Genomic DNA, 18,054 nt, shown 5'->3' on the forward strand with positions numbered 1-18,054 from the left:
CCCCCAACATTTCAGACAAATGCGTTCGTAAGACATGGTTCCCCCTCCCAATTCCCCATTCATATCTCGTGGGCGCCAAATCACCTTCTCCTCGGAAGCTCATGTCTACTACGCAACTTTATTCTTGTAGACTCGTGTTAGGCGCCCAAGCGTAGAGTTTTGTAGGATAGTAGCAATTTTCCCTCAAGTGGATGACCTAAGGTTTATCAATCCGTGGGAGGCGTAGGATGAAGATAGTCTCTCTCAAACGACCGTGCAACTAAATACAAGAAATCTCTTGTGTCCCCAACACATCCAATACAATGGCAACTTGAATAGGTGCACTAGTCCGACGAATAGATGGTGATAAAAGTGTAATATTGATGGTAGAAATATATTTTTATAATCTGAATAAATAAAAACAGCAAGGTAATAAATAGTAAACGGGCACAAAAATGGTATTGTGATGCTTCAAAACAAGGCCTAGGGTCCGTACTTTCGCTAGTGAAATCTCTCAACAATGCTAATATAATTGGATCATATAACCTTCCCTCAAAGCGCGATGAAGAATCACTACAAAGTTCCTATCTAGCAGAGAACATAAGAATACATTGTTTGTAGGGTATGAAACCACCTCAAAGCTATTCTTTCCGTTCGATCTATTCAAGAGTTCGTACTAAAATAACATAAGGCTATTTTTCCGTTCGATCTATCCTAGTGTTCATACTAAAATAACACCAAAGCAAATCCAAATTCATAATACTCAATCCAACACAAAGAACTTCAAAGAGTGCCCCAAGATTTCTAATGGAGAAACAAAGACAAGAACGTGCATCAACCCCTATGCATAGATTACCCCAATGTCACCTCATGAATCCGCGAGTTGAGTGCCAAAACATATATCAAGTGAATCAATACGATACACCATTGTCACCATGAGTATTCAATTGCAAGACATATATCAAGTGTTCTCAAATCCATAAAAGTATTCAATCCGATAACAACGAAATCTCCAAGGGAAAAACTCAATTTATCATAACAAGACAGAGAGGGGGAAACACCATATGATCCGACTATATTAACAAAGCCCGCGATACATCAAGATCGTGACATCTCAAAAACACAAGAGAGAGAGAGATTAAACACATAACTACTGGTACAAACCCTCAGCCCCGAGGGTGGACTACTGCCTCATCGTCGTGGTGGCCGCCGGGATGATGAAGATGGCCACCAGTGATGGTTCTCCCCTCCAGTAGGGTGCCGTAACGGGGTGTAGATTGGTTTTCGGTGGCTAGAGAGCCTTGCGGTAGTGGAACTTCTGATATAGGGCTACCCCGAGGGTTTCTGGAGTTTTTGGCAATTTATAGGGTAATGAAGGGGTGCGGGAGGCCACCGAGGTGGGCACAACCCACCTGGGCACGCCTGGTCTCCCAGGCGCGCCCTCGTGGGCTGTGCCCCTCTCGGGGCACCCCCAAGGTAAGGATGGCAATGGGTAGGGTATGGGGCGGGTAGAGCAATACCATACCCATACCCGTGTAGTCAACGGGTACAAAATTATACCCATACCCGTACCCATGGGTATGAAAAATTACCCGTACCCATACCCGACGGGTACCCATACCCATTGGGTACCCAACGGGTAGACCAAATGGTACACACGTTATTTGTTATTTTACATTCATTTATAACACATTTTACCAAAAGACATTGATCACAACTCAAGAATAGATAGTTGGGTACATGACAATTATGTGAATTCAAATCGATAGTTGGTGACAACTTTAACATAGGTTCACAATCTCACGACACAACTTTAACATAGTTACACATGTGAATCACGGCTAAGGTTCACATGTCAGTATAAACGGGTAGTGTCGTGGAATTGTCACGGCAGATGTCCGAGTGTGAGGACTTAGTCGTGGAGCCATCGCGACGGGTTAGCTCAAAGGGGTTAAAACAGGACAAAGGACACGGGGAGTTTATACTGGTTCGGCCCCTTGCGGTGAAGGTAAAGGCCTAATCCAGTTTGAGGTGGTATTGCTAGGGTTTTGATAACCAGGGAGCGAATACACTAAGCCTGGCTCTCGATCTGATGTTTCTTGTCCCTAAACCGCCGCCGGGTCGTGCCTTTATATACACAGGTTGACGCCCAGCGGTTTACAGAATCCCGGCCGGCTCATAAAATGTGTCCGGCTCGGTTTCTACCTTTTCCTATCTTACCACACAAGTCACACATCATATGACGGTTTATATATACGGGCCCTGATCCGCCTTTGGGCCTTGGGCCTTCTTGTTAGATCTCCTCCTAAAGCGCCATACTCCTTGTCTTCGTGGGCTTCAATATGAATAACTCGCTGTGAGTATAACCCGGCCCCTCCTGGGCGGTTTATACTCAGTAGCAATATCCTCAACATTAGGCCCCAGATTGATTTGAACTTGTTCTCAATCTTTACTACTTAGCAAAATTCCTTCTTTAACACCTTCGCGAAAATCTTGTAACTCGCCGTGACGTCATCTTCCAAGATCATGACAATCCGTCGTGACGTCATCTTCCAATAACTTTATATAGAACCCAAATCTTTTAATGCATCACCTTTAATAAATCTCCAAAAATCGAGGCATCCATACAGCTACAGATCCGTTTTTTGGCATCCTCGATTCCCGTGCCTGCCACTTATCCATTCACCTTATAAATAGGACCGGGGGTCATTTTCACCTTTCCCCCTCGTGTCTCTTCACTTTATGTTCTCCCTCGCGTCGACCTAGCGCTTCAAGCTCAGCCGCCGATGCCAAGTCTTCGTCCTCGACCTCAACTCCGGCTGCTGCATCACCCTGATCGTACCAGAGAATCACGGCGCCACTCCGCTGTTCCATCAGCATCAGTAAGCCTTCTTTCTTTCCGCCATAGATCCGCCATTAGGGTTTCGGTGTTCGTCGGTGTTCATCGCTATGCAATATCTTTTTGATTCAAACCTTGACTTTTATCTCATACGGCGATACCCATAGCCTTTGTTTCCATCAATGCATCTCATTTAAATAGAAAATCCCATTTGGATCTTTCAACTGTTCAAGTACCAGAATATTTATACCTGAATATTTTTCCATTTTCTGGCATGCAGTAGATCCAGTTTTGCAATATGAATCTGCGAAACCTTTTTGTTCAGCACTTAACCATCTTTTCAACCCCAGATCTGTATGCTCAATATCTGCATGGGCGTTTTAGCTTTCGAAAACAATAATCTGCCAGGCACCATTAGTTCTCTCTTAAACCACCAATTGCTCTTCGCTGTAACTCTGACAACATGATCCTCCAGTTTACTAGTTATACCCGCTTTAACACTCTGTCTCTTAACCTGCGACGCTTTATGCTTGTCCATCATAAATCTTAAACCAGCAAGAAACTTTTTTCAGGTTGTCAGACAAATGGCCAAAATATTTTATGCTTGCAACTGGGTCCCCTCCCGGGTTACGGAGGAACAACTGAACGGGTGTGTCGCAACCGGCGCTTTAGAGGAAGTCATTCACTGGAGAGTCCCCGGTCCAGAAAATCCTCCCGAGCCCAAGGATGGATAAGTGATTGTGTTCGTTGAACATCTGGGTCGAGGGTTTAGCCCTCCCGGGTCGAATTTTTTCGTGATGTGCTTGCTAGCTTCCAACTCCGCCCTCAAGATATTGGGCCGAACTCTGTGTCCAATTTTTGCAATTTTCAAGTGTTTTGCGAGGCTTATCTGCAAGAACCTACCATTGAACTGTTCAGAGATTTCTTCTATCTAAACCGCCGTACTGAATTTACAGATGGGCCCAATACTGAACTTGGTGGGGTCTCAATTCAGAAAAGGAAAGATGTCAGCTTCCCTCACGCCAAGCATCATAGTCACCCCAAAGACTGGAATCAGACCTGGTTCTACTGCCGAGATATGTCTCCAGCTGACCAGAATCCCCTGTCGAGTTATCGTGCTCACCAGCTTACCAATACACATCCATTTCCCCAACGACTTAGTGCCAAGGAACGATCCAAGTATGCACCACAGCTTTCAAAGCTCCGAGCCTTTGTTGCGAATGGTTTAACATGCATTGACTTTGTTCGTTGCTGGATATCTTGGAGCATTCTGCCTTTAAGTCGTCGCCCCAGTTTAATGTGCGAGTACACCGGCGACTTGAAAGATCCTCAACGGCGCATCGACATTCAGCTAATTGAGGCTGAAATTACAGAAGCTGTCAAAAAGATACTAGATGAACCGGTGGCTGTCTGCAGCAAAATAGGGCTTAGTCCCTTCTGCGTTTCCAACAAACCGCCAGCTGTAAGAATTATATAACTCTTGTTTTAACCCGATATTTTTAATATTTCCTTATAACCTTTGTCCATCTTTTAACAGGGTGATGATCCGTTCTGGAAGAAGAAACTGCCGGACAAACCGGCCAAGACGCCTCGCCCCAAGACTAAGGTTACCAAAAAACCTGCCAAGAAGAAAGCCGCCGAGTCCACTGATTTGCACATTGATGATGATCTTGATAACCCGGAATCAGAGGTAGAACTTGATTCTCTTGGCTCCTTTTTCATACACCTCATTGACAATGACTATTATAGGATGACGCCGAAGCTAGCCATGTTGATGATGTAGAGGTAATTATTCTTTCCTCCGGTTCACATCCTCTGCCAACACAGAAAACCCGTCAAGCAAACCGGAAAGTAAGATTTTCTCACCCCCTAGCTGACTTGGATCCAAACTTTCTTTTAAAGAAGTAGCAACAGGAAGCTCGCCGCACAACCCGGCATAGTGGCCAGGTGGTTACTTCATCCGGTTTACCGAACACGCCGGTTCGTAAACGCCGCCCAGAGGTTTCACCTATTCCTGACACATCTTATCCCAAGGCAGGTTATTTCCGACAACCTCTTAATCCGTCTGATTCAAACTATCAGGGAACATCTCATTCATTTTCTGTCGAGTCAATAGGGACACAGCTTCCACCTCTAAAAACTATTCCTGGGTAAGCATATTAATCTAACCCTTTATACCTTGTGCTTGCTTAGCATACTAACCTTTATGTTCATTCCTTTCAGAGCCAAGGCTAGACTCAGCAAAAAGGCCAAATTGAATAAACCGACTGATGACAATACGACCACTAAACCGGAGAAAACTCCAGAACCGGAGGAAACAAATGCTGACGCTATTCTCGATGATCCGCCACCGCAAGATCATGACTTAACAGTTGAACAAATGTAAGTTGATCCAACAGGCCATGTTGATAAAACCGGCAAGCCCAGTCAGAGCTACTGATAAACCGCCAAGCCCACTCAAAGCTGCTGAAGACAACACAGATGATATTATGGTTACTGGCTTTGGCCACACCACCCCTGGCAATCCTATCGCTTTATCAAAGCATAGTGCCAACGAAGAATTTGCTGCTATGGACAACGGCAAGTGGAAAACAGATTTGTCAAGCTATGCCCACCTCAACGCCCAAGACATTCATTCTGGGTTTTTAAACCACATGTACACAAGCCGCGACTATGAAGCCGGCTTAGTGAACATGATGAAGGAGCGATATGTTGTAAATGCTATTAACTCTGCATAACTATTCTTCCTGTATATCCAATTTATCATATCAACTCCAGTAGCCCCCAAGGGCCCGTTTATCATATCCATATAAACCGGGACTGTGTAATACTTCAACCTTGCCTGCATAGCCCCCAAGGGCCGGTTTATCTTTTCAAGATGAACCGGGACTTTAGCCTAGAAGGTGTAAACTCTTGTTGAACAGTTTTGTAAACCAATTCACCGCCAAGCTGATTGATAGAAGAAAATCCATAGTGTTAACTTGAGAAAATATGCATTAGCCCCCAAGTGCCAAGAATAATACTTGTATTGAGCTTGGTACTTATAATTTTTTTTTGATAAAAAAGCAAATAGGCATTAGCCCCCAAGTGCCAAGTGCAGAACTTGATATGTGCTTGGGACTTCAAATATATGCTGCTAACTCATAAATTGAACATTGCTTGCAGGCTAATCTTAGCAAGAAAGAATCCCAAATCGCCGACCTTCAAGAAAATATTAAGTCCCAACAATCCGAGACTTCCAAGGCTAAAGAAGAGCTGACCAGTGCTTTAACAGCCATGGAGAAACTGAAAGAAAGCTTCAAGAAGGAACGAGCAGACTGGGACACAGAGAAAGCCACACTACAAAAGAGGGCTGAGGATGCAGAAGCAGCCCTTAATCCGATGGTAGAAGAGCTGACCGGCTTGAAGCGGCAAATAAATGCCATGACCACTGCTGTATTTGGTAAATATCCTTTTCATAAACTTTTGACATGTATTATGCCACAACTGCCAGTTTATTAATGTGTGTAATGATGCAGGATCTCGCATTACCCATCTAGGCTCCGATATGCAGAAGAAATTGAAGGCTGCCTATACTCTTATAGAGCAATTATATACTGGCGCACAACGGATCATCTTTACCGCCTCTCATAACAAGCCGCCCCCAACTTTAACCAAGGGGACGTTAGAAAGGCTTTCAATGTTACCTGCCCGGTTTGAAGAATTGAAGAAATCGACTGCCAGGGCAGGTGCTCTTACAGCATTAACTCGGGCCAAAGCGTGGATACCTGACCTTGATCTGGCCGATATTGGAAATGGCTATCCAAGCATAAAGGAGGACGGTTCAGACTTCGATAATGATGACCTCAGAGCCATAACGAGGGAAATGCGCCCATTGGCAAGCAAACTGGCTGAAGAAACCGATCTCTCTCATTACCAGTTGATTTACGACGCCAACAACAAACGGGTTAATGCACCAACTTATGATGTGCAAAACCTTATCCCGCCAATTCGTAAGCATACCTATGCCCCTGATGTTGAACCCTCCTCATTTATAAGTGACGAAGTTGTATTCAAGGCCCTAACTGGGATCGATTGGGCAACTATTGACTTCTAGCCACTGGGTGGAGAGGAGGAGGATGAACCGGCGCAGGATGATCCACAACCTTCAAGTCAGCCCGGCGAAGATTCATAAACCGGGGGCCGGTTTAGCTTCTGCATTCCGCCACACTTGTTGAAAACAATTATCCTTTTGGGCATCAAAGTGCCTTGTAATAGGCTAGTTTAAACACTTGATCTGCTATGCCATCGTGCATGTTCACTTTGCATGACACTATTAATCCGCCATGTTAAGATATGCTATGTCTGCTTATGATACTTAGCAATATGGAATCTGCTCCTGTGATATCTTATCACACTGCTGGTTTAGCAAGCCAGTATAATAAGGGTGATAACCCAAAATTTGAATACTGGTAATCATCATCTGCTATTCGGTTTATAAACGGAACCAGGCCGGATCAGTAAACACCGGATAGTAGTTTACCTCCCGCTAGTGACTTATAATCAAAAGCTAGGCCGGGTTAATAAACACCGGCGAATTGTGATATATGATTCATAAGGCTTTATAAACCTTATTGGTTTTTAACCAAGTATAACAATGCCATAAGAGAAAACGCAAAAAAGGCTTTCAAATCAAATAAATAGAAAAAATTCAAGGCTTTCATAGGCCGCCAAGCCAAATTTTTCTTCTTCAATGAAACTAGCATTAGCCACTGGAAGGTACGCGCTTTCTGTGAGCCGGCCCTCATTTACCCAATCGACATTTTAACCCGGATAAGTTCAGTTCTTATTTAAAGATAGACTTATCAGGAGTACGCGGGGTTAGAGCAGCATCATGCATCACAGGCCGATTTATCCAAGTTTCAAGGAAGGCGGCTTTATCAGCCTGAGCTTCTCCTTGCTATTTGCAAACCGTGCCCTCTCATGATAGATTGGCATTTTAACCTAAACGTTTAGGGTCTTGTTGAAAAAGATTGACTGTTAAGAGTTCGCCGGGTCAATCAGGATTACCTGATGGAGAAACATCTGGTATACAGGCAGGATAACGCGGGGTTTTAGGTGAATACACCTGGCTTCCAAGCCTGTCTTTTAAGCCTATCACAAGGGTTATAGCAACTATTGTTCTTTTAGAACAAATGAGCCCCCAAGTAATATTGCTGAGCTACGCAGTAATATTGCAGAATGAACAGTAGAAGGTGGAGGGCTGGATGAACAGTAGCCCGTGGAGGGGTGGTTGAACAGGAGCCCGTGGAGAGGGCTGGTTGAACAGTAGCCGGTGGAGTAGCGCGTGGTGGAGGCTGGATGAACAGGAGCCCGTGGATGAACAGTCGCAGGTGGAGGCTGGAGGAGGTCGACGGTGGATGAACAGTAGCCCGTGGAGGCTGGAGGGGGTCGACAGTGGAGATGAACAGTGTCCCGTGGAGTCCCGTTTTGCGGTACGCCACACCCCTCCCGATGAACAGGACCCCCGTTTCGACCGTAGTGCTCCAACACAAGTCCGTTTCCTCCGTTTTGCGGTGCCTGAATGAGGAAGTAGAGTCAGTTTCGTCCATAAACTGGGCCGAAGATCTGACAGAGGTTGACTTGCTTCAAGCCGAAGGGGAGCCCGGATAATTGAATGAAGGTTGGGACAGAACTCCAAAATAACAGATCTGGAATCTGGACCCCCCTTTTCCTTTGACCAACGGGTCCTCGAACCCATGGGGGTTACGAATCATTCATTCAGATGACTTCTCTGCGCTTGCCCAGCACCTTTCGTTTTATGGACCAGGACCAATTTAACCTCAGAAAAGAAGGATTTGTGTTTAGCAAGACAGAGAATTGAATAAGCCCTTTTGAAATACCTTCTTTTTGAACCTTTAGAAAATACCTGCTAGCTATCCCTAGTTTTGTTTAACCAGCTTTCCCCCAAAAAGGGGACACACCCCTCCCGATCAACAGGACCCCTGTTTCGACCGTAGGAGGTCCGTTTCCTCCATTTTGCGGTACGCCAGACCCCTCCCGATGAACAGGATCCCATTTCAAACGTGGCCGGTCGAACACAAGGCCGCTTCCTCCGTTCTGCGGTACGCCAGGCCTCGTTTCCATCGGCTGTTCCGTCCAAGCGTGTCGGAGGAAATGGCCACGGGTAGCCTGACCGACTACCCCTGGCTCTTCGGAAAATTTATCAGGCCTTTGGGCCTTCAAGCACTCCAAGCATTTGGGCCGCCTTCCCTGGCCGGCTGCCACTAAAGCCGACTCCCGGAAGGCGACCCAGCCTCACCGACTCCTCCCCAGGACGACTACGGGGTGGCCGACTCCAAGAAGCCGACCGGGAAGGACGCCGACTCCTAGGAGCCGGCCAAGATCACAACCACCCCTCCATAACGGCGACGTGACCGGGTGTGGCCACAGTGCGGCCCATGACCCCCGAAGCCCGAGGCGGGCATGGCTACAGGAGGCCGTACGGGAGGGACGTCTCCCGTGCGGCTCGGCACTGTAGCCACGTTAGCCTCGACGTCATCCACGACCTACTCCCGTACGGCCCAAGGACTGCGGGCCCCTTCAGCCAGAGAGAGACGCGAAGGCAGCCCGGCTTTTCCTAGTCGGCCAAGAGTATAGCCGGCCTCCAGAAGCCGGCTACTCCCTTCCTCGAAGCAGGAGCCCCATTAAGGAGACAAGACGAGGTGAGGCTACAGTGATAGCCCCCGAGGCGGCCCACTGTAGCCACGCTCACCTCGACAAAGCCCTCATCATCAGAGGCGCGGCAACAGAAGCAGCCGCCGACAAAACCCTAGGCGGTGGGACCGGCCTGTCGACCAAGTAGCCGGCAGCCGACGGGACCCACCAGCCGGCGGGACCCACCAGCCGGCGGAGAAGCCGGCCAGCGTAGGCACCGACGGCTGGGACTAGTTCCCAGTCGGATTACCATTGTACCCCCGGGGGGTAGGCCTATATAAACCCCCCGAAGCACCCATGCAAAGGGTTGGCTTCTAGGTTAACACCCACTCATAGCACACACACCATAGATAGAGAGAAGCAAGAGCTAGCCTCGTTCTTCTTCTCCCTTGATCTCAACAGCTCTAGGAGCGATTGTAGCTACCCCTTATCGATCTAGTGATCATGCGGAGACCCCGCAGAGCAGGACTAGGGGTGTTATCTCCTCGGAGAGTCCCAAACCTGGGTAAGATTCGCCGGCGTGCATGTCTTCGCCTCATCCCGTTTCCGGGCACCGACGACGTTCTATTGGCTGACACAATGATAAGCCATCCCTTGGCATATGTCGCACCAACTGCCCGACATTTGGCGCCCACCATGGGGCCAGGTGCACCATCGTCCGGAGACCTGTTCTGGACGGGAACCCTCTTGCTTCCCCGCGAGCGCAGCCAGCCTGCTGTGCCCGATGGTGTTTGCCCCGACGCGCTGCAAGGCGTCGACGACGCCTGCGCAGCGAGCCGCCTCGCCGATCTGCTCGGCGAGACTCGCATCTCCGACGAGCCTGCGTCCGACGCAAGCACCGACTACCCCGAGAGCCGCCTCGTCAGCCTCCTCGACCAACTTCACGTCTCCAGCGAGCCCGCTGCGGACATGGAGTCGGTCGGCTCCACCGACCCGATGCTCATCGACTCCGACACCGCGTCACTCAACGCCTACCCCTCCGACGTGGTGGTCTTCGACGACCCCCTCCCTCGAGCTGACCGCGGCAGCAGCGCTGTCACTGAAGTGCTGGTCATCAGCCACGTCTCCAACTCGGGCGAGAACGCCCGCGACGCTCAGCAAGCGGCGATGCACGACCTCTCCGTCCCCATCCCGGCCGACGCCGACGCCGAGACCCTGGAAGCACGCCGCCTTGCCCTCATCGCGGAGGGCAAGAAGATAGCCTCGATGAGACGCCTCACCGAGGCCCACCAGCGCGAAGTCGACCGCGCCGCCTTCGGGACGCCGCCGCCTAGCGGCCCGAGCCGAGCCGGCTTCGTCCAGAAGCGCGGCGCAGCCGTTGCCAGCATGTTGGGCGCAAATCGCCCCGTCTACGCCACCCCGCTCGAGAATCTGCGAGCCGCTCAGGCGGCTGCAGAGGAGCTCAATGGGCTGGGAGCCGATGAGCTCCCCTACATGACAAGACGGATCCAGCAGCTGATCGACGCGGCTGCAGAACGACACGAAGCCGGCACCCGAGCTGATAGCCATCCCCCGCGCCGGGAGCACGCCGCGACGTCCCGCTCGCCGACTGCGAGCGGTGCGCGCCAGAAGAAAGACAAGGAGCCGGCTGCCAGCCGCAGCCGGACTCGCATTACCATCGAGCGCGATGCGGATGGTCGCCCTCGAGCTGTAGAGCACCAGGGAAACCTGCCTCCTCCCCCGCCTCGAAGAGAAAGACGCCTCACTCCACCGCCTGTCACCCATCCGACTCTTGGCGACCGACTCGGCCGCCGAGAAGGAGTCGGCGAAAACGACGCCCGCCACAGGATCGACCGCCTTGCTCGATCCTTGGCGCTAGAAGAAGAAGACGATGTCGGCCCGCCATGCTTTGGCCCCCGCATCCGCGACGAGCCCTTCCCCAAAGGGTTCTCGCTTCCCAGAGACACACCCAAGTACAACGGCTCGGTGAAGCCGGAAGATTGGCTCATCGACTACTCCACAGCCGTCAGCATCGCCAACGGCAATCGGCGCGTCGACGTGAAGTACGTCCCCTTGATGCTGCAAGGCACGGCGCGCACATGGCTCAACAGCCTCAAGCCCTACAGCATCAACAGCTGGCTGGACTTCACCGAAGTTTTCTTCCGCAACTTCACCAGCACCTACAAGCGGCCTCCCAAGCCTCGCCAGCTCTCCCTCTGCGTCCAGGGGCCCAACGAGTCGACCCGCGACTACCTCACGCGATGGGCCGAGCTCCGCAACTTCTGCGAGGGAGTGCACGAGGTCCAGGCCATCGAGTATTTCACTGCCGGGTGCCGAGAGGGCACCCTCCTCAAGCACCGACTCCTCTGCGACGAGCCGGCTACCCTCGATGAGTTGCTGATCACCGCCGACAAGTATGCCACTGCCGACTCCTCCATGAAGACCGAGCTCCGAGTGGACGCCTCGGGGAAGGTAGTTGCTCCGGCTCCCAAGAGGCCGGCTGGCGACCCTAACCGGCGCCCCTACCAGAACGACCACAAGCGCAATGGCCCCATGCCGACTTCCTCCAGTCGGCAGGTGGCCACCATTGAAGACGAGCAGCCCGAAGAGCGGCCCGCTCCCAAGAAGAAGGGTGGACGGCCGCCTTGGCAGCCGTCTTTCTCCTACGAACAAGCACTCGATGCTCCCTGCAAGTTCCACAGCGGCGCGAAGCCGTCCAACCATACAACACGGAAATGCCACTGGCTCACCCGCATCACCAAGGGCGAAGGGATGGTGCCGCCTCCGCCTCCCGGCCCGCCGCCTCCAGCTCCCCAGCAGCCGGCGGCCCGGCCGGCAGTCGGCGCCATCCAAGACGAGTTCCCCGAAGCGCACGACGCCTACGTCGTCTTCACAAGTCAAGTCGACGACAAGCGCAGCCGACGCCGGCAGCACCAAGAAGTAAACGCAGTCGCCTCTAGCACCGCCGAGTTCATGCACTGGTCGGAAAAGCCCATCAGCTGGAGCCAGGCCGACCACCCAGAGGTGATGCCTTCGCCTGGCTCCTATGCTATGGTCTTGGACGTCACCCTTGCGACGGAGAGGCGAGCTGCCAGATTTTCCCGCGTCCTGATAGACGGCGGAAGCAGTATCAACATACTGTACCGCGATACCATGGACAAGCTGAACATCAAAGCAAAGCAGCTCATGCCGAGCCGCACCGTCTTCCATTGTATCGTACGCGGCCTATCTTGCTCTCCAATCGGCAAAATCAAAATGGATGTTCTCTTCGGAGACAAAGATCACTTTCGCCGGGAAGCAATATGGTTCAAGGTGGTGGATTTGGAGAGCCCCTATCATGCACTGCTTGGCCGACCTGCGTTGGCCAAGTTCATGGCCGTGCCCCAGTACGCCTACCTGAAGATGAAGATGCCGAGCTCGAAGGGGATCATCACGGTAGCCGGCGACTACAAGAAGTCCATCGAGTGTGCCATGGCCAGCAGCCGGCTGGCCGAGTCCCTCGTGGTGGCAGAAGAGAAGGGAATGTTGGAACGGGTTGTGGCCATGGCCGGCAAGCAGCCGGCCTTGTCCCCCAACCCCAAGGACTATGATGCGCAGGGCTCCTTCCAGCCTGCCAAAGAGACAAAGAAGATACCTCTAGACCCGGAGCACCCGGAGAGGTTCGCCGTGATTGGGGCGAACTTGGACAGTAAATAGGAAGGCGAGCTCATCGACTTCCTCCGTGAGAATCGAGACATCTTTGCATGGTCCCCAAAGGACATGCCGGGTGTCCCGAAGGATTTCGCCGAGCACAAATTACATGTCCGAGCTGATGCGAAGCCGGTCAAGCAACCCCTCCGCCGACTATCAGAAGAGAAGCGAAGAATCGTGGGAGAAGAGATAGCCCGGCTCCTTGCAGCCGGCTTCATCATGGAAGTGTTCTTTCCAGAATGGCTTGCCAATCCAGTTCTGGTTTTGAAGAAGAATAACAAGTGGCGCATGTGTATAGACTACACAAGTTTGAACAAGGCCAGCCCAAAGGATCCGTTTGCTTTGCCACGGATTGACCAAGTGATAGACTCCACAGCCGGATGCGAGCTGTTAAGTTTTTTGGATGCATACTCAGGGTATCATCAGATCAAGTTGGACCCGGCTGACCGCCTGAAGACTGCCTTCATCACACCCTTTGGAGCTTTCTGCTACCTGACAATGACATTCGGCTTGAGAAACGCCGGTGCCACTTTTCAGCGTTGCATGCAGAAATGTCTCTTGAAACAACTCGGCAGAAATGCCCACGTCTACGTAGATGACATTGTGGTGAAGACAGAGAAGCGCGGTACCTTGCTGGAAGACCTGAAGGAAACATTTGCCAACTTGCGCTGATTCCAGATCAAGCTTAACCCCGAGAAGTGCGTGTTCGGAGTGCCAGCCGGCCAGCTGCTAGGCCTCCTGGTCTCCGAACGCGGCATTGAGTCCAACCCTGTCAAGATCAAGGCCATCGAGAGGATGGAGATTCCCACCAAGCTGCGGGATGTGCAGAAGTTCACTGGCTGCTTAGCCTCCCTGAACCGTTCTATCAGCCGACTAGGAGAGAAGGCTCTCCCCCTGTACCGACTCATGAAGAAGTCCACTCACTTTGAGTGGAATGATCAAGCCGACCAAGCCTTCCATGAGTTGAAGAAAATGTTGACCACTCCGCCTGTCCTGGCTGCGCCGACTGAGAAGGAGCCCATGCTCCTCTACATCGCCGCGACAAGCCGAGTCGTCAGCACTGTTGTTGTGGTCCAGCGCCCGGAGGAAGGCCGAGCCCAGCTGGTCCAGAGGCCGGTCTACTATCTCAGCGAAGTACTGTCCAGCTCAAAGCAAAACTACCCGCACTACCAGAAGATGTGCTATGGGGTGTACTTTGCTGCCAAGAAATTGAAGCCCTACTTCCAAGAGCACCCCATCACGGTCGTGTGCACTGCCCCGCTCGCCGAGATCATAGGCAGCCGGGATGCATCCGGCCGGGTGGCCAAATGGGCCATTGCCTTGGCGCCCTACACGATTTTCTATCAACCCCGCACCGCCATCAAGTCGCAAGCATTGGCCGACTTCCTCGTTGACTGGGCCGAGACCCGGTACTTACCGCCGGCTCCTGACTCTACCCATTGGCGGATGCACTTTGACGGGTCCAAGATGCGCACCGGCTTGGGAGCCGGTATCGTCTTCACCTCTCCCAAAGGCGACAAGCTCAAGTACACGCTGCAGATCCACTTCGCCGCCTCCAACAACGTGGCCGAGTACGAGGCGCTCGTACATGGGCTCCGGCTAGCCAAAGAACTCGGCATACGCCGGATCCTGTGCTACGGCGACTCAGACTTGGTGGTCCAGCAATCATCTGGCAACTGGGACACCAAGGATGCAAACATGGCGAGCTACCGTTTCCTCGTCCAGCAGATGAGCGGATACTTCGAAGGGTGCGAGTTCCTTCACGTGCCAAGGGCCGACAACGACCAAGCAGATGCCCTAGCACGGATCGGCTCCACCCGACAAGCCATACCGACTGGCGTCTCCCTCCAGCGCCTCCTCAAGCCATCCATCAAGCCGTCTCCAGAGTCGGATTCCATCTTCGTACCGCCTGCGCCAGAAACAGCCGGATCCGGCTCAAGAAATCCCGCAGGCGGCACGAGGACTTCGACGACTGCCCCGGGGACTGACGTAGTCGCGCCCGGCCCGGGGACTGCAGCAGTCGGCCCGGGGACTGCAACGACACAAGAAGCGGTGGTCGACTCCAATGCAACACCCAACCCACCCACCCGAGTCATGGTGGCCACCATAACAGCAGAAGAAGTCACAGCTCCCTCATGGGCCCAGCCCATCCTCAAGTTCCTAGTCAGCAGAGAGCTGCCGGCTGATGAGATCGCAGCAAGACTAGTGCGACGACGAGCCGCAGCGTACACAATAATCAACAGGGAGCTCGTGAAGCGCAGCGTCACTGGAGTCTTCCAGCGTTGCGTCGAGCCGGAAAAAGGAGTGGCAATCCTCAAAGACATCCACCAAGGCGAATGCGGCCATCACGCCGCCTCAAGATCCCTCGTGGCCAAGGCTTTCCGCCATGGGTTCTTCTGGCCGACTGCCTTAGAGGATGCTAAAGAAATAGTCAAGAGCTGCAGAGGATGTCAAGTCTTCAGTTCCAAACAACACCTGCCAGCTTCTGCCCTCGAGACGATTCCCCTCACCTGGCCTTTTGCCGTCTGGGGACTGGACATGGTGGGCCCTTTCAAGACAGCCCGCGGTGGCTTGACACATCTACTCGTTGCTGTGGACAAGTTCACAAAGTGGATTGAAGCCAAGCCAATTAAGAAGCTGAACGGGCCGACTGCCGTGACATTCATCACTGACATCACTACTCGGTACGGCGTGCCGCACAGCATCATCACCGACAACGGCACGAACTTCGCCAAAGGCGCACTGGCACGTTTCTGCGCGACGCAGGGCATCCGACTGGACTTAGCGTCCGTTGCCCACCCGCAGTCAAACGGCCAGGTCGAGCGAGCAAATGGACTTATCCTCTCCGGCATCAAGCCCCGACTGGTCGTACCACTAGAACGATCGGGCGGCTGCTGGCTCGAAGAACTGTCGGCTGTCCTCTGGAGTCTGCGCACTACAACCAACAAGTCAACCGGCTTCACTCCATTCTTCCTTGTGTACGGTGCCGAGGCTGTCATCCCAACAGACATCGAGTTCGACTCGCCTCGGATCACCATGTACACGGAGGAGGAAGCCAAAGAAGCAAGAGAAGACGGCGTCGACCTACTGGAAGAAGGCCGGCTGTTAGCCCTCAGCCGGTCTGCCATCTACCAACAAGGCCTGCGCCGCTACTACAACCGCAAGGTCAAGCCAAGATCCTTCCAAGAGGGCGACCTTGTGCTCCGGCTGATCCAGCGAACAGCCGGCCAGCACAAGCTCTCGGCCCCTTGGGAAGGCCCTTTCGTCGTCAGCAAGGCACTCGGCAATGACTCCTACTACTTGATCGACGCGCAAAAACCAAGAGCACGCAAGAGAGACGACTCCGGCAAGGAGTCGGAGCGACCATGGAACGCAAACCTCCTAAAACGATTTTACAGCTGAAAAGCAGTATGTATCACGCTACCCCTTTTGTATTAAGTACAAACCAACAGGCCCCCCGAACAGTACTCGGGGACTGCCTTTTTATTTATCTATGAATGACGAGTGTCATATCCATGAATGTAGTATTACATTTTGAATTCTTGTCCGGCACCGGGTCCGACTAGTCGGCCCGGGGACTGGCCGCCTTGAGCTATATTCAGAGTTCTTCCCGAAGTCAGCAAAGTAGTGCGCCGGCTCCCAAGTCCTCTCTTGCTGAAAGTCGCAGCTCAAAGAACTGACTGTCCGACTAGCAAGAGAGAAGACAGAAAGGATGCCCACACGAAAGACGGCTAAGGAACAACTAACCTATATAGCAAAGAGACGGCCTCCAAACATGCCTGCCGGCTGTCAAAGCAGCCGGCTGGCCGGCTTCCTAAAAAACTTAGCTTAAGTCCGGCAGAGCTAAAAGTACTTCCCCTCCCCAATCGGCCAGGCACTCCCCGGCCACAGATTGTAGAGCAACTGTTTGACTGGGGAGGCGGCAACCAAGGGAGGGCGGCAAAGGAAAAAAGCAGAAGGACAAAAAGCAAAAGTACAAGGAAAGACCGATTGCATAACTTATATACATAAAGCCGCCCACAGGCCGGCAACAGACTTGAGTTTGAATACACCCAGTGGGTGGAATTGTGCAGACTTAACCAAACATTGTTCAAAAGTAACAAGACAGGAAAACAAAAGAAAGAAGACTAAGGCGCGACATGAAGGCTGAGCTGGTCGGTGAAGGTGGCTCGCCGGCTGAAGGAGCGGCCGCCTAGCTGGTCCCGGCTTGACCACCTCCCGCGGCAGGAGACGCACTCGCACGCGACGTAGTGCTGGAGGCGCCGTGAGGCTGGCCGACTACTCCACCAGCCGGCTCAGCGTCTTCACCCTCCTCCTCCTCCTCTTCGCCCTCGTCGCTGGAGTCGATCTCCTCCGCCGAGTCCTCGCCGTACGCCGGGTCCAGCCCGAACCAATCTTCCGGCTGGGCGACTCCATTGTCGTCCACCTCGGGGCCGAAGACGTTGGTGTCGGTGTAGTCGGCGATCGCTGAAGCCCGCCGAATGATGGCCGGCCGCGCCGGCTCCAGCTCCGTGTCGGCTTGCTGCCGCCAGGTAGCAAGCTGGTCTAGGTTCAGGATGGGATACCAGGCCTTGACGAACTCCAGCGCCCGCCTGGCGCCGGAGCGAGCTGCTGACGCCTTCCAAGCCTCGAAGCGGCCGACTGCCACCTCCAGCCAGTCGGCGGTCCGACTGGGGGTGCGAGGGACCACTTGGCCGGGCCAGAGGGCGGCCAAGACCTACGATCCCGCGCGCTGAAGCCGGCGGAGCAGCCTGTGAGCCGGCTGGATGCGAGCCTGGATCGCCAGGAGCTGTTCTTCCAGCGAGCGGCCGGCGGTTGGCGAGATCTCGAAGCCGGCTTGCCTCTTCGCCTGGCGACGGGCTTCGATGGACTGGTTGGCGGCAGTTGAGTAGCCAGGGAAGTACTCTGCG

The sequence above is a fragment of the Aegilops tauschii genome, chromosome 5, assembly GCF_002575655.3.
Source record: "Aegilops tauschii subsp. strangulata cultivar AL8/78 chromosome 5, Aet v6.0, whole genome shotgun sequence".
NCBI lineage: Eukaryota > Viridiplantae > Streptophyta > Magnoliopsida > Poales > Poaceae > Aegilops > Aegilops tauschii.